Raw genomic sequence first — 15,329 nt, forward strand, 5'->3', positions numbered from 1 at the left:
GGAACAAGAGAAAATAAAAAAAAACTGCCTACAGCACCTGGTATTCCCAGGTGGTCTCCCATAAAAGTACTAACCAGGCCCAGCCCTTCTTAGCTTCCAAGATCAGATGAGATTGGGCTTGTTCAGGGTGGTGTGGCTGTAGGTATTGGTTTCTTACTGACCTACATCTCTTATACATCTTAAAAACCAGCATTGAAGGAAGCCGGAACAAGAGAAAATAAAAAAAAAAGGCCTACAGCACCTGGTATTCATAGGTGGTCTCCCATCCAAGTACTAACCAGGCCCGACCCTACTTAGCATCCAAGATCAGATGAGATTGGGCTGGTTCAGGGTGGTGTGGTTATAGTATTGGTTTCCTAATGACCTACATCTCTTATACATCTCAAAACCAGCTTTGCAGGAAGCCGGAACAAGAGAAAATAAAAAAAACAATCATACAGCATCTGGTATTCCCAGTTGGTCTCCTATCCAAGTACTAACCAGGCCCGTCCCTGCTTAGCATTCAAGATCAGATGAGATTAGGCTTATTCAGGGTGGTGTGTCTGTAGGTATTGGCTTCTTAATGACCTACATCTCTTATACATCTCAAAACCAGCATTGAAGGAAGCCGGAACAAGAGAAAATAAAAAAAAATGGCCTACAGCACCTGGTATTTCCAGGTGGTCTCCCATCCAAGTACTAACCAGGCCCGGTCCTGCTTAGCTTCCAAGATCAGATGAGATTGGGCTTGTTCAGGGTGGTGTGGCTGTAGGTATTGGTTGTGTAATGACCTACATGTCTTATACATCTCAAAACCAGCTTCGAAGGAAGCCGGAACAAGAGAAAATAAAAAAAACTGCCTACAGCACCTGGTATTCCCAGGTGGTCTCCCATCCAAGTACTAACCAGGCCCGACCCTACTTAGCATCCAAGATCAGATGAGATTGGGCTTGTTCAGGGTGGTGTGGTTATAGTATTGGTTTCCTAATGACCTACATCTCTTATACATCTCAAAACCAGCTTTGCAGGAAGCCGAAACAAGAGAAAATAAAAAAAACAATCATACAGCATCTGGTATTCCCAGTTGGTTTCCTATCCAAGTACTAACCAGGCCCGGTCCTGCTTAGCTTTCAAGATCAGACGAAACTAGGCTTATTCAGGGTGGTGTGTCTGTAGGTATTGGCTTCCTAATGACCTACATCTCTTATACATCTCAAAACCAGCATTGAAGGAAGCCGGAACAAGAGAAAATAAAAAAAAATGGCCTACAGCACCTGGTATTCCCAGGTGGTCTCCCATCCAAGTACTAACCAGGCCCGATCCTGCTTAGTTTCCAAGATCAGATGAGATTGGGCTTGTTCAGGGTGGTGTGGCTGTAGGTATTGGTTTTCTAATGACCTACATGTCTTATACATCTCAAAACCAGCTTCGAAGGAAGCCGGAACAAGAGAAAATAAAAAAACTGCCTACAGCACCTGGTATTCCCAGGTGATCTACCATCCAAGTACTAACCACGCCCGATCTTGCTTAGCTTCCAAGATCAGATGAGATTGGGCTTGTTCAGGGTGGTGTGGCTGTAGGTATTGGTTTTCTAATGACCTACATCTCTTACACATCTCAAAACCAGCATTGAAGGAAGACGGAACAAGAAAAAATAAAATAAAAGGCCTACAGCACCTGGTATTCCCAGGTGGTCTCCCATCCAAGTATTAACCAGGCCCAGCCCTTCTTAGCTTAAAAGATCTGATGAGATTGGGCTTGTTCAGGGTGGTGTGGCTGTAGGTATGGTTTCCTACTGACCTACATCTCTTATACATCTGAAAACCAGCATTGAAGGAAGCCGGAACAAGAAAAAATAAAATAAAAGGCCTACAGCACCTGGTATTCCCAGGTGGTCTCCCATCCAAGTACTAACCAGGCCCGGCCCTGCTTAGCTTCCAAGATCAGAAGAGATTGGGCTTGTTCAGGGTGGTGCGGCTGTAGGTATTGGTTTCCTAATGACCTACATCTCTTATACATCTCAAAACCAGCATTGAAGGAAGCCGGAACAAGAGAAAATAAAAAAAAATGGCCTACAGCACCTGGTATTCCCAGGTGGTCTCCCATCCAAGTACTAACCAGGCCCGATCCTGCTTAGCTTCCAAGATCAAACGAGATTGGGCTTGTTCAGGGTGGTGTGGCTGTAGGTATTGGTTTTCTAAAGACCTACATGTCTTATACATCTCAAAACCAGCTTCGAAGGAAGCCGGAACAAGAGAAAATAAAAAAAAACTGCCTACAGCACCTGGTATTCCCAGGTGGTCTCCCATCCAAGTACTAACCAGGCTGGGCCCTGCTTAGCTTCCAAGATCAGACGAGATTGGGCTTGTTCAGGGTGGTGTGGCTGTAGGTATTGGTTTCCTAATGACCTACATCTCTTATACATCTCAAAACCAGCATTGAAGGAAGTCGGAACAAGAGAAAATAAAAAAAAATTGCCTACAGCACCTGGTATTCCCAGGTGGTCTCCCATCCAAGTACTAACCAGGCCCAGCCCTGCTTAGCTTCCAAGATCAGACGAGATTGGGCTTGTTCAGGGTGGTGTGGCTGTAGGTATTGTTTTTCTAATGACCTACATCTCTTATACATCTCAAAACCAGCATTGAAGGAAGCCGGAACAAGAGAAAATAAAAAAAAAAGGCCTACAGCACCTGGTATTCATAGGTGGTCTCCCATCCAAGTACTAACCAGGCCCGACCCTACTTAGCATCCAAGAGAAGACGAAATTAGGCTTATTCAGGGTGGTGTGTCTGTAGGTATTGGCTTCCTAATGACCTACATCTCTTATACATCTCAAAACCAGCATTGAAGGAAGCCGGAACAAGAGAAAATAAAAAAAAATGGCCTACAGCACCTGGTATTCCCAGGTGGTCTCCCATCCAAGTACTAACCAGGCCCGGTCCTGCTTAGCTTCCAAGATCAGATGAGATTGGGCTTGTTCAGGGTGGTGTGGCTGGAGGTATTGGTTTTCTAATGACCTACATGTCTTATACATCTCAAAACCAGCTTCGAAGGAAGCCGGAACAAGAGAAAATAAAAGAGAATTGCCTACAGCACCTGGTATTCCCAGGTGGTCTACCATCCAAGTACTAACCAGGCCCGATCCTGCTTAGCTTCCAAGATCAGATGAGATTGGGCTTGTTCAGGGTGGTGTGGCTGTAGGTATTGGTTTTCTAATGACCTACATCTCTTACACATCTCAAAACCAGCATTGAAGGAAGTCGGAACAAGAGAAAATAAAAAAGAATTGCCTACAGCACCTGGTATTCCCAGGTGGTCTCCCATCCAAGTACTAACCAAGCCCGGCCCTGCTTAGCTTCCAAGATCAGATGAGATTGGGCTTGTTCAGGGTGGTGTGACTGTAGGTATTGTTTTTCTAATGACCTACATCTCTTATACATCTCAAAACCAGCATTGAAGGAAGACGGAACAAGAGAAAATAAAAAAAAAAGGCCTACAGCACCTGGTATTCCCAGGTGGTCTCCCATCCAAGTATTAACCAGGCCCAGCCCTTCTTAGCTTAAAAGATCTGATGAGATTGGGCTTGTTCAGGGTGGTGCGGCTGTAGGTATTGGTTTCCTAATGACCTACATCTCTTATACATCTCAAAACCAGCATTGAAGGAAGCCGGAACAAGAGAAAATAAAAAAAAATGGCCTACAGCACCTGGTATTCCCAGGTGGTCTCCCATCCAAGTACTAACCAAGCCCGATCCTGCTTAGCTTCCAAGATCAAACGAGATTGGGCTTGTTCAGGGTGGTGTGGCTGTAGGTATTGGTTTTCTAAAGACCTACATGTCTTATACATCTCAAAACCAGCTTCGAAGGAAGCCGGAACAAGAGAAAATAAAAAAAAACTGCCTACAGCACCTGGTATTCCCAGGTGGTCTCCCATCCAAGTACTAACCAGGCTGGGCCCTGCTTAGCTTCCAAGATCAGACGAGATTGGGCTTGTTCAGGGTGGTGTGGCTGTAGGTATTGGTTTCCTAATGACCTACATCTCTTATACATCTCAAAACCAGCATTGAAGGAAGTCGGAACAAGAGAAAATAAAAAAAAATTGCCGACAGCACCTGGTATTCCCAGGTGGTCTCCCATCCAAGTACTAACCAGGCCCGGCCCTTCTTAGCTTCCAAGATCAGATGAGATTGGGCTTGTTCAGGGTGGTGTGGCTGTAGGTATTGGTTTTCTAAAGACCTACATCTCATATACATCTCAAAACCAGCTTCGAAGGAAGCCGGAACAAGAGAAAATAAAAAGAAAGGCCTACAGCATCTGGTATTCCCAGGTGGTCTCCCATCAAAGTACTAACCAAGCCCAGCCCTTCTTAGCTTCCAAGATCAGATGAGATTGGGCTTGTTCAGGGTGGTGTGGCTGTAGGTATTGGTTTCTTACTGACCTACATCTCTTATACATCTTAAAACCAGCATTGTAGGAAGCCGGAACAAGAGAAAATAAAAAAAAAGGCCTACAGCACCTGGTATTCCCAGGTGGTCTCCCATCCGAGTACTAACCAGGCCCGGCCCTGCTTATCTTCCAAGATCAGATGAGATTGGGCTTGTTCAGGGGGGTGTGGCTATAGCATTGGTTTCCTAAAGACCTACATCTCTTATACATCTCAAATCCAGCTTCGAAGGTAGCCGGAACAAGAGAAAATAAAAAAATTAGGCATACAGCACCTGGTATTCCCAGGTGGTCTCCCATCCAAGTACTAACCAGGCCCTGCCCTGCTTAGCTTCCAAGATCAGACGAGATTGGGCTTGTTCAGGGTGGTGTGGCTGTATGTATTGGTTTCCTAATGACCTACATCTCTTATACATTTCAAAACCAGCATTGAAGGAAGCCGGAACAAGAGAAAATAAGAAAAAAATGGCCTACAGCACCTGGTATTCCCAGGTGGTCTCCCATCCAAGTACTAACCAGGCCCGGTCCTGCTTAGCTTCCAAGATCAAATGAGATTGGGCTTGTTCAGGGTGGTGTGGCTGTAGGTATTGGTTTTCTAAAGACCTACATATCTTATACATCTCAAAACCAGCTTCGAAGGAAGCCGGAACAAGAGAAAATAAAAAAAAACTGCCTACAGCACCTGGTATTCCCAGGTGGTCTCCCATCCAAGTACTAACCAGGCCGGGCCCTGCTTAGCTTCCAAGATCAGACGAGATTGGGCTTGTTCAGGGTGGTGTGGCTGTAGGTATTGGTTTCCTAATGACCTACATCTCTTATACATCTCAAAACCAGCATTGAAGGAAGTCGGAACAAGAGAAAATAAAAAAAATTGCCTACAGCACCTGTTATTCCCAGGTGGTCTCCCATCCAAGTACTAACCAGGCCTGGCCCTTCTTAGCTTCCAAGATCAGAAGAGATTGGGCTTGTTCAGGGTGGTGTGGCTGTAGGTATTGGTTTCCTAAAGACCTACATCTCTTATACATCTCAAAACCAGCTTCGAAGGAAGTCGGAACAAGAGAAAATAAAAAAAAAATTGCCTAAAGCACCTGGTATTCCCAGGTGGTCTCCCATCCAACTACTAAGCAGGCCTGGCCCTGCTTAGCTTCAAAGATCAAACGAGATTGGGCTTGTTCAGGGTGGTGTGGCTGTAGGTATTGGTTTCTTACTGACCTACATCTCTTATACATCTTAAAACCAGCATTGTAGGAAGCCGGAACAAGAGAAAATAAAAAAAAAAGGCCTACAGCATCTGGTATTCCCAGGTGGTCTCCCATCTGAGTACTAACCAGGCCCAGCCCTGCTTAGCTTCCAAGATCAGATGAGATTGGGCTTGTTCAGGGGGGTGTGGCTATAGCATAGGTTTCCTAAAGACCTACATCTCTTATACATCTCAAATCCAGCTTCGAAGGAAGCCGGAACAAGAGAAAATAAAAAAATAAGGCCTACAGCACCTGGTATTCCCAGGTGGTCTCCCATCCAAGTACTCACCAGGCCCGGCCCTGCTTAGCTTCCAAGATCAGGCTTGTTCAGGGTGGTGTGGCTGTATGTATTGGTTTCCTAATGACCTACATCTCTTATACATCTCAAAACCAGCATTGAAGGAAGCCGGAACAAGAGAAAATAAAAATAAATGGCATACAGCACCTGGTAAACCCAGGTGGTCTCCCATCCAAGTACAAACCAGGCCTGGTCCTGCTTAGCTTCCAAGATCAAATGAGATTGGGCTTGTTCAGGGTGGTGTGGCTGTAGGTATTGGTTTTCTAAAGACCTACATGTCTTATACATCTCAAAACCAGCTTCGAAGGAAGCCGGAACAACAGAAAATAAAAAAAAACTGCCTACAGCACCTGGTATTCCCAGGTGGTCTCCCATCCAAGTACAAACCAGGCTGGGCCCTGCTTAGCTTCCAAGATCAGACGAGATTGGGCTTGTTCAGGGTGGTGTGGCTGTAGGTATTGGTTTCCTAATGACCTACATCTCTTATACATCTCAAATCCAGCTTCGAAGGAAGCCGGAACAAGAGAAAATAAAAAAAAAGGCCTACAGCACCTGGTATTCCCAGATGATCTCCCATCCAAGTACTAACCAGGCGTGACCCTGCTTAGCTTCCAAGATCAGACGAGATTGGGCTTGTTCAGGGTGGTGTGGCTGTATGTATTGTTTTCCTAATGACCTACATCTCTTATACATCTCAAAACCAGCATTGAAGGAAGCCGGAAAGAGAGAAAATAAAAAAAAATGGCCTACAGCACCTGGTATTCCCAGATGGTCTCCCATCCAAGTACTAACCAGGCCCGGTCCTGCTTAGCTTCCAAGATCAAATGAGATTGGGCTTGTTCAGGGTGGTGTGGCTGTAGGTATTGATTTTCTAAAGACCTACATGTCTTATACATCTCAAAACCAGCTTCGAAGGAAGCCGGAACAAGAGAAAATAAAAAAAAACTGCCTACAGCACCTGGTATTCCCAGGTGGTCTCCCATCCAAGTACTTACCAGGCCGGGCCCTGCTTAGCTTCCAAGATCAGACGAGATTGGGCTTGTTCAGGGTGGTGGGGCTGTAGGTATTGGTTTCCTAATGACCTACATCTCTTATACATCTCAAAACCAGCATTGAAGGAAGTCGGAACAAGAGAAAATAAAAAAAATTGCCTACAGCACCTGTTATTCCCAGGTGGTCTCCCATCCAAGTACTAACCAGGCCCGGCCCTTCTTAGCTTCCAAGATCAGAAGAGATTGGGCTTGTTCAGGGTGGTGTGGCTGTAGGTATTGGTTTCCTAAAGACCTACATCTCTTATACATCTCAAAACCAGCTTCGAAGGAAGTCGGAACAAGAGAAAATAAAAAAAAAATTGCCTAAAGCACCTGGTATTCCCAGGTGGTCTCCCATCCAACTACTAAGCAGGCCTGGCCCTGCTTAGCTTCGAAGATCAGACGAGATTGGGCTTGTTCAGGGTGGTGTGGCTGTAGGTATTGGTTTCTTACTGACCTACATCTCTTATACATCTTAAAACCAGCATTGTAGGAAGCCGGAACAAGAGAAAATAAAAAAAAAGGCCTACAGCATCTGGTATTCCCAGGTGGTCTCCCATCCGAGTACTAACCAGGTCCAGCCCTGCTTAGCTTCCAAGATCAGATGAGATTGGGCTTGTTCAGGGGGGTGTGGCTATAGCATAGGTTTCCTAAAAACCTACATCTCTTATACATCTCAAATCCAGCTTCGAAGGAAGCCGGAACAAGAGAAAATAAAAAAATAAGGCCTACAGCACCTGGTATTCCCAGGTGGTCTCCCATCCAAGTACTAACCAGGCCCGGCCCTGCTTAGCTTCCAAGATCAGGCTTGTTCAGGGTGGTGTGGCTGTATGTTTTGTTTTCCTAATGACCTACATCTCTTATACATCTCAAAACCAGCATTGAAGGAAGCCGGAACAAGAGAAAATAAAAATAAATGGCATACAGCACCTGGTAATCCCAGGTGGTCTCCCATCCAAGTACTAACCAGGCCTGGTCCTGCTTAGCTTCCAAGATCAAATGAGATTGGGCTTGTTCAGGGTGGTGTGGCTGTAGGTATTGGTTTTCTAAAGACCTACATGTCTTATACATCTCAAAACCAGCTTCGAAGGAAGCCGGAACAACAGAAAATAAAAAAAAACTGCCTACAGCACCTGGTATTCCCAGGTGGTCTCCCATCCAAGTACTTACCAGGCCGGGCCCTGCTTAGCTTCCAAGATCAGGCTTGTTCAGGGTGGTGTGGCTGTAGGTATTGGTTTCCTAATGACCTACATCTCTTATACATCTCAAAACCAGCATTGAAGGAAGTCGGAACAAGAGAAAATAAAAAAAAATTGCCTACAGCACCTGGTATTCCCAGGTGGTCTCCCATCCAAGTACTAACCAGGCCCTGCCCTGCTTAGCTTCCAAGATCAGACGAGATTGGGCTTGTTCAGGGTGGTGTGGCTGTAGGTATTGTTTTTCTAATGACCTACATCTCTTATACATCTCAAAACCAGCATTGAATAAAGTCGGAACAAGAGAAAATAAAAAAGAAAGGCCTAAAGCATCTGGTATTCCCAGGTGGTCTCCTATCAAAGTACTAACCAGGCCTGGCCCTTCTTAGCTTCCAAGATCAGATGAGATTGGGCTTGTTCGGGGTGGTGTGGCTGTAGGTATTGGTTTCTTACTGACCTACATCTCTTATACATCTTAAAACCAGCATTGTAGGAAGCCGGAACAAGAGAAAATAAAAAAAAAGGCCTACAGCACTTGGTATTCCCAGGTGGTCTCCCATCCAAGTACTAACCAGGCCCGGCCCTGGTTAGCTTCCAAGATCAGGCTTGTTCAGGGTGGTGTGGCTGTATGTATTGATTTCCTAATGACCTACATCTCTTATACATCTCAAAACCAGCATTGAAGGAAGCCGGAACAAGAGAAAATAAAAAAAAATGGCATACAGCACCTGGTAATCCCAGGTGGTCTCCCATCCAAGTACTAACCAGGCCTGGTCCTGCTTAGCTTCCAAGATCAAATGAGATTGGGCTTGTTCAGGGTGGTGTGGCTGTAGGTATTGGTTTTCTAAAGACCTACATGTCTTATACATCTCAAAACCAGCTTCGAAGGAAGCCGGAACAAGAGAAAATAAAAAAAAACTGCCTACAGCACCTGGTATTCCCAGGTGGTCTCCCATACAAGTACTAACCAGGCTGGGCTCTGCTTAGCTTCCAAGATCAGACGAGATTGGGCTTGTTCAGGGTGGGGTGGCTGTAGGCATTGGTTTTCTAATGACCTACATCTCTTATACATCTCAAATCCAGCTTCGAAGGAAGCCGGAACAAGAGAAAATAAAAAAAAAGGCCTACAGCACCTGGTATTCCCAGATGGTCTCCCATCCAAGTACTAACCAGGCCTGGCCCTGCTTAGCTTCCAAGATCAGACGAGATTGGGCTTGTTCAGGGTGGTGTGGCTGTATGTTTTGTTTTCCTAATGACCTACATCTCTTATACATCTCAAAACCAGCATTGAAGGAAGCCGGAACAAGAGAAAATAAAAAAAAAAGGCCTACAGCACCTGGTATTCATAGGTGGTCTCCCATCCAAGTAGTAACCAGGCCCGACCCTACTTAGCATCCAAGATCAGATGAGATTGGGCTTGTTAAGGGTGGTGTGGTTATAGTATTGGTTTTCTAATGACCTACATCTCTTATACATCTCAAAACCAGCTTTGCAGGAAGCCGGAACAAGAGAAAATAAAAAAAACAATCATACAGCATCTGGTATTCCCAGTTGGTCTCCTATCCAAGTACTAACCAGGCCTGGCCCTGCTTAGCTTTCAAGATCAGATGAGATTAGGCTTATTCAGGGTGGTGTGTCTGAAGGTATTAGCTTCCTAATGACCTACATCTCTTATACATCTCAAAACCAGCATTGAAGGAAGCCGGAACAAGAGAAAATAAAAAAAAATGGCCTACCGCACCTGGTATTCCCAGGTTGTCTCCCATCCAAGTACTAACCAGGCCCGGTCCTGCTTAGCTTCCAAGATCAGATGAGATTGGGCTTGTTCAGAGTGGTGTGGCTGTAGGTATTGGTTTCTAATGACCTACATGTCTTATACATCTCAAAACCAGCTTCGAAGGAAGCCAGAACAAGAGAAAATAAAAAAAACTGCCTACAGCACCTGGTATTCCCAGGTGGTCTACCATCCAAGTACTAACCAGGCCCGGCCCTACTTAGCTTCCAAGATCAGATGAGATTGGGCTTGTTCAGGGTGGTGTGGCTGTAGGTGATGGTTTCCTCATGACCTACATCTCTTATACATCTCAAAACCAGCATTGAAGGAAGTCGGAACAAGAGAAAATAAAAAAGAATTGCCTACAGCACCTGGTATTCCCAGGTGGTCTCCCATCCAAGTACTAACCAGGCCCGGCCCTGCTTAGCTTCCAAGATCAGATGAGATTGGGCTTGTTCAGGGTGGTGTGGCTGTAGGTATTGGTTTCCTAATGACCTACATCTCTTATACATCTCAAAACCAGCATTGAAGGAAGCCGGAACAAGAGAAAATAAAAAAAAATGGCCTACAGCACCTGGTATTCCCAGGTGGTCTCCCATCCAAGTACTAACCAGGCCCGGCCCTGCTTAGCTTCCAAGATCAGATGAGATTGGGCTTGTTCAGGGTGGTGTGGCTGTAGGTATTGGTTTCCTAATGACCTACATCTCTTATACATCTCAAAACCAGCATTGAAGGAAGCCGGAACAAGAGAAAATAAAAAAAAATGGCCTACAGCACCTGGTATTCCCAGGTGGTCTCCCATCCAAGAACTTACCAGGCTGGGCCCTGCTTAGCTTCCAAGATCAGGCTTGTTCAGGGTGGTGTGGCTGTAGGTAATGGTTTCCTAATGACCTACATCTCTTATACATCTCAAAACCAGCATTGAAGGAAGTCGGAACAAGAGAAAATAAAAAAAAATTGCCTACAGCACCTGGTATTCCCAGGTGGTCTCCCATCCAAGTACTAACCAGGCCCAGCCCTTCTTAGCTTCCAAGATCAGATGAGATTGGGCTTGTTCAGGGTGGTGTGGCTGTAGGTATTGGTTTCCTAAAGACCTACATCTCTTATACATCTCAAATCCAGCTTCGAAGGAAGCCGGAACAAGAGAAAATAAAAAAAAAATTACCTAAAGCACATGGTATTCCCAGGTGGTCTCCCATCCAACTACTAACCAGGCCTGGCCCTGCTTAGCTTTGAAGATCAGACGAGATTGGGCTTGTTCAGGGTGGTGTGGCTGTAGATATTGATTTCCTAATGAAATACATCTCTTATACATCTCAAAACCAGCATTGAAGGAAGTCGGAACAAGAGAAAATAAAAAAAAATTGCCTACAGCACCTGGTATTCCCAGGTGGTCTCCCATCCAAGTACTAACCAGGCCCAGCCCTGCTTAGCTTCCAAGATCAGACGAGATTGGGCTTGTTCAGGGTGGTGTGGCTGTAGGTATTGGTTTTCTAATGACCTACATCTCTTATACATCTCAAAACCAGCTTCGAAGGAAGCCGGAACAAGAGAAAATAAAAAAAAATGGCCTACAGCACCTTGTATTCCCAGGTGGTCTCCCATCCAAGTACTAACCAGGCCCGGCCCTGCTTAGTTTCGAAGATCAGACGAGATTGGGCTTGTTCAGGGTGGTGTGGTTATAGTATTGGTTTCCTAATGACCTACATCTCTTATACATCTCAAAACCAGCTTTGCAGGAAGCCGGAACAAGAGAAAATAAAAAAAACAATCATACAGCATCTGGTATTCCCAGTTGGTCTCCTATCCAAGTACTAACCAGGACCGGCCCTGCTTAGCTTTCAAGATCAGACGAGATTAGGCTTATTCAGGGTGGTGTGTCTGAAGGTATTAGCTTCCTAATGACCTACATCTCTTATACATCTCAAAACCAGCATTGAAGGAAGCCGGAACAAGAGAAAATAAAAAAAAATGGCCTACAGCACCTGGTATTCCCAGGTGGTCTACCATCCAAGTACTAACCAGGCCCGGTCCTGCTTAGCTTCCAAGATCAGATGAGATTGGGCTTGTTCAGAGTGGTGTGGCTGTAGGTATTGGTTTCTAATGACCTACATGTCTTATACATCTCAAAACCAGCTTCGAAGGAAGCCAGAACAAGAGAAAATAAAAAAAACTGCCTACAGCACCTGGTATTCCCAGGTGGTCTACCATCCAAGTACTAACCAGGCCCGGCCCTACTTAGCTTCCAAGATCAGATGAGATTGGGCTTGTTCAGGGTGGTGTGGCTGTAGGTGATGGTTTCCTCATGACCTACATCTCTTATACATCTCAAAACCAGCATTGAAGGAAGTCGGAACAAGAGAAAATAAAAAAGAATTGCCTACAGCACCTGGTATTCCCAGGTGGTCTCCCATCCAAGTACTAACCAGGCCCGGCCCTGCTTAGCTTCCAAGATCAGATGAGATTGGGCTTGTTCAGGGTGGTGTGGCTGTAGGTATTGGTTTCCTAATGACCTACATCTCTTATACATCTCAAAACCAGCATTGAAGGAAGCCGGAACAAGAGAAAATAAAAAAAAATGGCCTACAGCACCTGGTATTCCCAGGTGGTCTCCCATCCAAGTACTAACCAGGCCCGTTCCTACTTAGCTTCCAAGACCAAATGAGATTGGGCTTGTTCAGGGTGGTGTGGCTGTAGGTATTGGTTTTCTAAAGACCTACATGTCTTATACATCTCAAAACCAGCTTCGAAGGAAGCCGGAACAAGAGAAAATAAAAAAAAACTGCCTACAGCACCTGGTATTCCCAGGTGGTCTCCCATCCAAGAACTTACCAGGCTGGGCCCTGCTTAGCTTCCAAGATCAGGCTTGTTCAGGGTGGTGTGGCTGTAGGTAATGGTTTCCTAATGACCTACATCTCTTATACATCTCAAAACCAGCATTGAAGGAAGTCGGAACAAGAGAAAATAAAAAAAAATTGCCTACAGCACCTGGTATTCCCAGGTGGTCTCCCATCCAAGTACTAACCAGGCCCAGCCCTTCTTAGCTTCCAAGATCAGATGAGATTGGGCTTGTTCAGGGTGGTGTGGCTGTAGGTATTGGTTTCCTAAAGACCTACATCTCTTATACATCTCAAATCCAGCTTCGAAGGAAGCCGGAACAAGAGAAAATAAAAAAAAAATTACCTAAAGCACATGGTATTCCCAGGTGGTCTCCCATCCAACTACTAACCAGGCCTGGCCCTGCTTAGCTTTGAAGATCAGACGAGATTGGGCTTGTTCAGGGTGGTGTGGCTGTAGATATTGATTTCCTAATGAAATACATCTCTTATACATCTCAAAACCAGCATTGAAGGAAGTCGGAACAAGAGAAAATAAAAAAAAATTGCCTACAGCACCTGGTATTCCCAGGTGGTCTCCCATCCAAACTAACCAGGCCCAGCCCTGCTTAGCTTCCAAGATCAGACGAGATTGGGCTTGTTCAGGGTGGTGTGGCTGTAGGTATTGTTTTTCTAATGACCTACATCTCTTATACATCTCAAAACCAGCTTCGAAGGAAGCCGGAACAAGAGAAAATAAAAAAAAATGGCCTACAGCACCTTGTATTCCCAGGTGGTCTCCCATCCAAGTACTAACCAGGCCCGGCCCTGCTTAGTTTCGAAGATCAGACGAGATTGGGCTTGTTCAGGGTGGTGTGGTTATAGTATTGGTTTCCTAATGACCTACATCTCTTATACATCTCAAAACCAGCTTTGCAGGAAGCCGGAACAAGAGAAAATAAAAAAAACAATCATACAGCATCTGGTATTCCCAGTTGGTCTCCTATCCAAGTACTAACCAGGACCGGCCCCTGCTTAGCTTTCAAGATCAGACGAGATTAGGCTTATTCAGGGTGGTGTATCTGAAGGTATTAGCTTCCTAATGACCTACATCTCTTATACATCTCAAAACCAGCATTGAAGGAAGCCGGAACAAGAGAAAATAAAATAAAATGGCCTACAGCACCTGGTATTCCCAGGTGGTCTACCATCCAAGTACTAACCAGGCCGGCCCTGCTTAGCTTCCAAAATCAGATGAGATTGGGCTTGTTCAGGGTGGGGTGTGGCTGTAGGTATTGGTTTCTTAATGACCTACATCTCTTATACATCTCAAATCCAGCTTCGAAGGAAGCCGGAACAAGAGAAAATAAAAAAAAAAGGCCTACAGCACCTGGTATTCCCAGATGGTCTCCCATCCAAGTACTAACCAGGCCTGGCCCCTGCTTAGCTTCCAAGATCAGACGAGATTGGGCTTGTTCAGGGTGGTGTGGCTGTATGTATTGTTTTCCTAATGACCTACATCTCTTATACATCTCAAAACCAGCTTTGCAGGAAGCCGGAACAAGAGAAAATAAAAAAAACAATCATACAGCATCTGGTATTCCCAGGTTGTCTCCCATCCAAGTACTAACCAGACCCGGTCCTGCTTAGCTTCCAAGATCAGATGAGATTGGGCTTGTTCAGGGTGGTGTGGCTGTAGGTATTGGTGTTCTAATGACCTACATGTCTTATACATCTCAAAACCAGCTTCGAAGGAAGCCAGAACAAGAGAAAATAAAAAAAACTGCCTACAGCAACCTGGTATTCCCAGGTGGTCTACCATCCAAGTACTAACCAGGCCCGGCCCTGCTTAGCTTCCAAAATCAGATGAGATTGGGCTTGTTCAGGGTGGTGTGGCTGTAGGTATTGGTTTCCTAATGACCTACATCTCTTATACATCTCAAATCCAGCTTCGAAGGAAGCCGGACAAGAGAAAATAAAAAAAATAAGGCCTACAGCACCTGGTATTCCCAGATGGTCTCCCATCCAAGTACTAACCAGGCCCGGCCCTGCTTAGCTTCCAAGATCAGACGAGATTGGGCTTGTTCAGGGTGGTGTGGCTGTATGTATTGTTTTCCTAATGACCTACATCTCTTATACATCTCAAAACCAGCATTGAAGGAAGCCGGAACAAGAGAAAATAAAAAAAACAATCATACAGCATCTGGTATTCCCAGTTGGTATCCTATCCAAGTACTAACCAGGCCTGGCCCCTGCTTAGCTTTCAAGATCAGACGAGATTAGGCTTATTCAGGGTGGTGTGTCTGAAGGTATTAGCTTCCTAATGACCTACATCTCTTATACATCTCAAAACCAGCATTGAAGGAAGCCGGAACAAGAGAAAATAAAAAAAAATGGCCTACAGCACCTGGTATTCCCAGATTGTCTCCCATCCAAGTACTAACCAGGCCCGGTCCTGCTTAGCTTCCAAGATCAGATGAGATTGGGCTTGTTCAGGGTGGTGTGGCTGTAGGTATTGGTTTTCTAATGACCTACATGTCTTATACATCTCA

The 15,329-nt window shown here is 45.2% G+C and overlaps 22 non-coding genes and 46 pseudogenes across 22 annotated transcripts; all 68 read right to left on the bottom strand.

Annotated features, from left to right (window-relative positions):
- Window positions 1-25: 25 nt before the first annotated feature.
- Window positions 26-144, bottom strand: LOC142129233 (5S ribosomal RNA). Its single transcript, XR_012685828.1, has one exon. It is a non-coding gene; the product is annotated as a 5S ribosomal RNA (ribosomal RNA).
- Window positions 145-229: 85 nt separating this feature from the next.
- Window positions 230-348, bottom strand: LOC142129490 (5S ribosomal RNA; annotated as a pseudogene).
- An 83-nt stretch (window positions 349-431) lies between these two features.
- Window positions 432-550, bottom strand: LOC142129606 (5S ribosomal RNA; annotated as a pseudogene).
- An 84-nt stretch (window positions 551-634) lies between these two features.
- LOC142129230 (5S ribosomal RNA) lies at window positions 635-753 on the bottom strand. The gene has a single exon (XR_012685826.1). It is a non-coding gene; the product is annotated as a 5S ribosomal RNA (ribosomal RNA).
- Window positions 754-836: 83 nt separating this feature from the next.
- Window positions 837-955, bottom strand: LOC142129408 (5S ribosomal RNA; annotated as a pseudogene).
- A 286-nt stretch (window positions 956-1,241) lies between these two features.
- LOC142129446 (5S ribosomal RNA) lies at window positions 1,242-1,360 on the bottom strand. The gene has a single exon (XR_012685855.1). It is a non-coding gene; the product is annotated as a 5S ribosomal RNA (ribosomal RNA).
- Window positions 1,361-1,442: 82 nt separating this feature from the next.
- Window positions 1,443-1,561, bottom strand: LOC142129479 (5S ribosomal RNA; annotated as a pseudogene).
- An 83-nt stretch (window positions 1,562-1,644) lies between these two features.
- On the bottom strand, window positions 1,645-1,763 carry LOC142129441 (5S ribosomal RNA; annotated as a pseudogene).
- An 82-nt stretch (window positions 1,764-1,845) lies between these two features.
- LOC142129158 (5S ribosomal RNA) lies at window positions 1,846-1,964 on the bottom strand. The gene has a single exon (XR_012685759.1). It is a non-coding gene; the product is annotated as a 5S ribosomal RNA (ribosomal RNA).
- Window positions 1,965-2,048: 84 nt separating this feature from the next.
- On the bottom strand, window positions 2,049-2,167 carry LOC142129138 (5S ribosomal RNA). The gene has a single exon (XR_012685741.1). It is a non-coding gene; the product is annotated as a 5S ribosomal RNA (ribosomal RNA).
- Window positions 2,168-2,251: 84 nt separating this feature from the next.
- Window positions 2,252-2,370, bottom strand: LOC142129393 (5S ribosomal RNA; annotated as a pseudogene).
- An 84-nt stretch (window positions 2,371-2,454) lies between these two features.
- On the bottom strand, window positions 2,455-2,573 carry LOC142129176 (5S ribosomal RNA). Its single transcript, XR_012685777.1, has one exon. It is a non-coding gene; the product is annotated as a 5S ribosomal RNA (ribosomal RNA).
- Window positions 2,574-2,657: 84 nt separating this feature from the next.
- On the bottom strand, window positions 2,658-2,776 carry LOC142129593 (5S ribosomal RNA; annotated as a pseudogene).
- Window positions 2,777-2,860: 84 nt separating this feature from the next.
- Window positions 2,861-2,979, bottom strand: LOC142129271 (5S ribosomal RNA; annotated as a pseudogene).
- An 84-nt stretch (window positions 2,980-3,063) lies between these two features.
- On the bottom strand, window positions 3,064-3,182 carry LOC142129205 (5S ribosomal RNA). Its single transcript, XR_012685803.1, has one exon. It is a non-coding gene; the product is annotated as a 5S ribosomal RNA (ribosomal RNA).
- Window positions 3,183-3,266: 84 nt separating this feature from the next.
- LOC142129112 (5S ribosomal RNA) lies at window positions 3,267-3,385 on the bottom strand. Its single transcript, XR_012685717.1, has one exon. It is a non-coding gene; the product is annotated as a 5S ribosomal RNA (ribosomal RNA).
- An 84-nt stretch (window positions 3,386-3,469) lies between these two features.
- LOC142129481 (5S ribosomal RNA) lies at window positions 3,470-3,588 on the bottom strand (annotated as a pseudogene).
- An 84-nt stretch (window positions 3,589-3,672) lies between these two features.
- LOC142129212 (5S ribosomal RNA) lies at window positions 3,673-3,791 on the bottom strand. The gene has a single exon (XR_012685809.1). It is a non-coding gene; the product is annotated as a 5S ribosomal RNA (ribosomal RNA).
- Window positions 3,792-3,875: 84 nt separating this feature from the next.
- LOC142129394 (5S ribosomal RNA) lies at window positions 3,876-3,994 on the bottom strand (annotated as a pseudogene).
- An 84-nt stretch (window positions 3,995-4,078) lies between these two features.
- On the bottom strand, window positions 4,079-4,197 carry LOC142129253 (5S ribosomal RNA; annotated as a pseudogene).
- Window positions 4,198-4,280: 83 nt separating this feature from the next.
- LOC142129319 (5S ribosomal RNA) lies at window positions 4,281-4,399 on the bottom strand (annotated as a pseudogene).
- Window positions 4,400-4,482: 83 nt separating this feature from the next.
- LOC142129247 (5S ribosomal RNA) lies at window positions 4,483-4,601 on the bottom strand (annotated as a pseudogene).
- Window positions 4,602-4,684: 83 nt separating this feature from the next.
- On the bottom strand, window positions 4,685-4,803 carry LOC142129104 (5S ribosomal RNA). Its single transcript, XR_012685710.1, has one exon. It is a non-coding gene; the product is annotated as a 5S ribosomal RNA (ribosomal RNA).
- Window positions 4,804-4,888: 85 nt separating this feature from the next.
- On the bottom strand, window positions 4,889-5,007 carry LOC142129132 (5S ribosomal RNA). Its single transcript, XR_012685736.1, has one exon. It is a non-coding gene; the product is annotated as a 5S ribosomal RNA (ribosomal RNA).
- Window positions 5,008-5,091: 84 nt separating this feature from the next.
- LOC142129252 (5S ribosomal RNA) lies at window positions 5,092-5,210 on the bottom strand (annotated as a pseudogene).
- An 83-nt stretch (window positions 5,211-5,293) lies between these two features.
- On the bottom strand, window positions 5,294-5,412 carry LOC142129429 (5S ribosomal RNA; annotated as a pseudogene).
- An 85-nt stretch (window positions 5,413-5,497) lies between these two features.
- On the bottom strand, window positions 5,498-5,616 carry LOC142129556 (5S ribosomal RNA; annotated as a pseudogene).
- Window positions 5,617-5,700: 84 nt separating this feature from the next.
- On the bottom strand, window positions 5,701-5,819 carry LOC142129369 (5S ribosomal RNA; annotated as a pseudogene).
- An 83-nt stretch (window positions 5,820-5,902) lies between these two features.
- Window positions 5,903-6,011, bottom strand: LOC142129578 (5S ribosomal RNA; annotated as a pseudogene).
- Window positions 6,012-6,095: 84 nt separating this feature from the next.
- On the bottom strand, window positions 6,096-6,214 carry LOC142129551 (5S ribosomal RNA; annotated as a pseudogene).
- An 84-nt stretch (window positions 6,215-6,298) lies between these two features.
- Window positions 6,299-6,417, bottom strand: LOC142129432 (5S ribosomal RNA; annotated as a pseudogene).
- Window positions 6,418-6,500: 83 nt separating this feature from the next.
- LOC142129473 (5S ribosomal RNA) lies at window positions 6,501-6,619 on the bottom strand (annotated as a pseudogene).
- An 84-nt stretch (window positions 6,620-6,703) lies between these two features.
- On the bottom strand, window positions 6,704-6,822 carry LOC142129162 (5S ribosomal RNA). Its single transcript, XR_012685764.1, has one exon. It is a non-coding gene; the product is annotated as a 5S ribosomal RNA (ribosomal RNA).
- An 84-nt stretch (window positions 6,823-6,906) lies between these two features.
- Window positions 6,907-7,025, bottom strand: LOC142129388 (5S ribosomal RNA; annotated as a pseudogene).
- An 83-nt stretch (window positions 7,026-7,108) lies between these two features.
- Window positions 7,109-7,227, bottom strand: LOC142129325 (5S ribosomal RNA; annotated as a pseudogene).
- An 85-nt stretch (window positions 7,228-7,312) lies between these two features.
- Window positions 7,313-7,431, bottom strand: LOC142129550 (5S ribosomal RNA; annotated as a pseudogene).
- Window positions 7,432-7,514: 83 nt separating this feature from the next.
- LOC142129399 (5S ribosomal RNA) lies at window positions 7,515-7,633 on the bottom strand (annotated as a pseudogene).
- An 83-nt stretch (window positions 7,634-7,716) lies between these two features.
- LOC142129549 (5S ribosomal RNA) lies at window positions 7,717-7,825 on the bottom strand (annotated as a pseudogene).
- An 84-nt stretch (window positions 7,826-7,909) lies between these two features.
- On the bottom strand, window positions 7,910-8,028 carry LOC142129468 (5S ribosomal RNA; annotated as a pseudogene).
- Window positions 8,029-8,112: 84 nt separating this feature from the next.
- Window positions 8,113-8,221, bottom strand: LOC142129605 (5S ribosomal RNA; annotated as a pseudogene).
- Window positions 8,222-8,305: 84 nt separating this feature from the next.
- LOC142129201 (5S ribosomal RNA) lies at window positions 8,306-8,424 on the bottom strand. Its single transcript, XR_012685799.1, has one exon. It is a non-coding gene; the product is annotated as a 5S ribosomal RNA (ribosomal RNA).
- Window positions 8,425-8,508: 84 nt separating this feature from the next.
- LOC142129584 (5S ribosomal RNA) lies at window positions 8,509-8,627 on the bottom strand (annotated as a pseudogene).
- A 276-nt stretch (window positions 8,628-8,903) lies between these two features.
- Window positions 8,904-9,022, bottom strand: LOC142129469 (5S ribosomal RNA; annotated as a pseudogene).
- An 84-nt stretch (window positions 9,023-9,106) lies between these two features.
- LOC142129506 (5S ribosomal RNA) lies at window positions 9,107-9,225 on the bottom strand (annotated as a pseudogene).
- An 83-nt stretch (window positions 9,226-9,308) lies between these two features.
- Window positions 9,309-9,427, bottom strand: LOC142129295 (5S ribosomal RNA; annotated as a pseudogene).
- Window positions 9,428-9,511: 84 nt separating this feature from the next.
- Window positions 9,512-9,630, bottom strand: LOC142129539 (5S ribosomal RNA; annotated as a pseudogene).
- A 286-nt stretch (window positions 9,631-9,916) lies between these two features.
- LOC142129447 (5S ribosomal RNA) lies at window positions 9,917-10,035 on the bottom strand (annotated as a pseudogene).
- Window positions 10,036-10,117: 82 nt separating this feature from the next.
- On the bottom strand, window positions 10,118-10,236 carry LOC142129174 (5S ribosomal RNA). The gene has a single exon (XR_012685775.1). It is a non-coding gene; the product is annotated as a 5S ribosomal RNA (ribosomal RNA).
- Window positions 10,237-10,320: 84 nt separating this feature from the next.
- On the bottom strand, window positions 10,321-10,439 carry LOC142129140 (5S ribosomal RNA). The gene has a single exon (XR_012685743.1). It is a non-coding gene; the product is annotated as a 5S ribosomal RNA (ribosomal RNA).
- Window positions 10,440-10,523: 84 nt separating this feature from the next.
- On the bottom strand, window positions 10,524-10,642 carry LOC142129589 (5S ribosomal RNA). The gene has a single exon (XR_012685869.1). It is a non-coding gene; the product is annotated as a 5S ribosomal RNA (ribosomal RNA).
- A 277-nt stretch (window positions 10,643-10,919) lies between these two features.
- On the bottom strand, window positions 10,920-11,038 carry LOC142129108 (5S ribosomal RNA). Its single transcript, XR_012685714.1, has one exon. It is a non-coding gene; the product is annotated as a 5S ribosomal RNA (ribosomal RNA).
- An 85-nt stretch (window positions 11,039-11,123) lies between these two features.
- Window positions 11,124-11,242, bottom strand: LOC142129588 (5S ribosomal RNA; annotated as a pseudogene).
- Window positions 11,243-11,326: 84 nt separating this feature from the next.
- Window positions 11,327-11,445, bottom strand: LOC142129189 (5S ribosomal RNA). Its single transcript, XR_012685788.1, has one exon. It is a non-coding gene; the product is annotated as a 5S ribosomal RNA (ribosomal RNA).
- Window positions 11,446-11,529: 84 nt separating this feature from the next.
- LOC142129511 (5S ribosomal RNA) lies at window positions 11,530-11,648 on the bottom strand (annotated as a pseudogene).
- A 286-nt stretch (window positions 11,649-11,934) lies between these two features.
- On the bottom strand, window positions 11,935-12,053 carry LOC142129257 (5S ribosomal RNA; annotated as a pseudogene).
- An 82-nt stretch (window positions 12,054-12,135) lies between these two features.
- On the bottom strand, window positions 12,136-12,254 carry LOC142129175 (5S ribosomal RNA). Its single transcript, XR_012685776.1, has one exon. It is a non-coding gene; the product is annotated as a 5S ribosomal RNA (ribosomal RNA).
- An 84-nt stretch (window positions 12,255-12,338) lies between these two features.
- LOC142129152 (5S ribosomal RNA) lies at window positions 12,339-12,457 on the bottom strand. The gene has a single exon (XR_012685754.1). It is a non-coding gene; the product is annotated as a 5S ribosomal RNA (ribosomal RNA).
- An 84-nt stretch (window positions 12,458-12,541) lies between these two features.
- On the bottom strand, window positions 12,542-12,660 carry LOC142129332 (5S ribosomal RNA; annotated as a pseudogene).
- A 277-nt stretch (window positions 12,661-12,937) lies between these two features.
- Window positions 12,938-13,056, bottom strand: LOC142129109 (5S ribosomal RNA). Its single transcript, XR_012685715.1, has one exon. It is a non-coding gene; the product is annotated as a 5S ribosomal RNA (ribosomal RNA).
- An 85-nt stretch (window positions 13,057-13,141) lies between these two features.
- LOC142129590 (5S ribosomal RNA) lies at window positions 13,142-13,260 on the bottom strand (annotated as a pseudogene).
- An 84-nt stretch (window positions 13,261-13,344) lies between these two features.
- On the bottom strand, window positions 13,345-13,461 carry LOC142129438 (5S ribosomal RNA; annotated as a pseudogene).
- Window positions 13,462-13,545: 84 nt separating this feature from the next.
- On the bottom strand, window positions 13,546-13,664 carry LOC142129512 (5S ribosomal RNA; annotated as a pseudogene).
- A 287-nt stretch (window positions 13,665-13,951) lies between these two features.
- Window positions 13,952-14,071, bottom strand: LOC142129515 (5S ribosomal RNA; annotated as a pseudogene).
- An 84-nt stretch (window positions 14,072-14,155) lies between these two features.
- On the bottom strand, window positions 14,156-14,275 carry LOC142129445 (5S ribosomal RNA; annotated as a pseudogene).
- An 84-nt stretch (window positions 14,276-14,359) lies between these two features.
- On the bottom strand, window positions 14,360-14,478 carry LOC142129443 (5S ribosomal RNA; annotated as a pseudogene).
- Window positions 14,479-14,561: 83 nt separating this feature from the next.
- On the bottom strand, window positions 14,562-14,681 carry LOC142129249 (5S ribosomal RNA; annotated as a pseudogene).
- An 84-nt stretch (window positions 14,682-14,765) lies between these two features.
- Window positions 14,766-14,884, bottom strand: LOC142129157 (5S ribosomal RNA). The gene has a single exon (XR_012685758.1). It is a non-coding gene; the product is annotated as a 5S ribosomal RNA (ribosomal RNA).
- A 288-nt stretch (window positions 14,885-15,172) lies between these two features.
- LOC142129340 (5S ribosomal RNA) lies at window positions 15,173-15,291 on the bottom strand (annotated as a pseudogene).
- Window positions 15,292-15,329: the final 38 nt, after the last annotated feature.

Source organism: Mixophyes fleayi, unplaced genomic scaffold (assembly GCF_038048845.1).
Source record: "Mixophyes fleayi isolate aMixFle1 unplaced genomic scaffold, aMixFle1.hap1 Scaffold_313, whole genome shotgun sequence".
Classification (NCBI taxonomy): Eukaryota; Metazoa; Chordata; class Amphibia; order Anura; family Limnodynastidae; genus Mixophyes; species Mixophyes fleayi.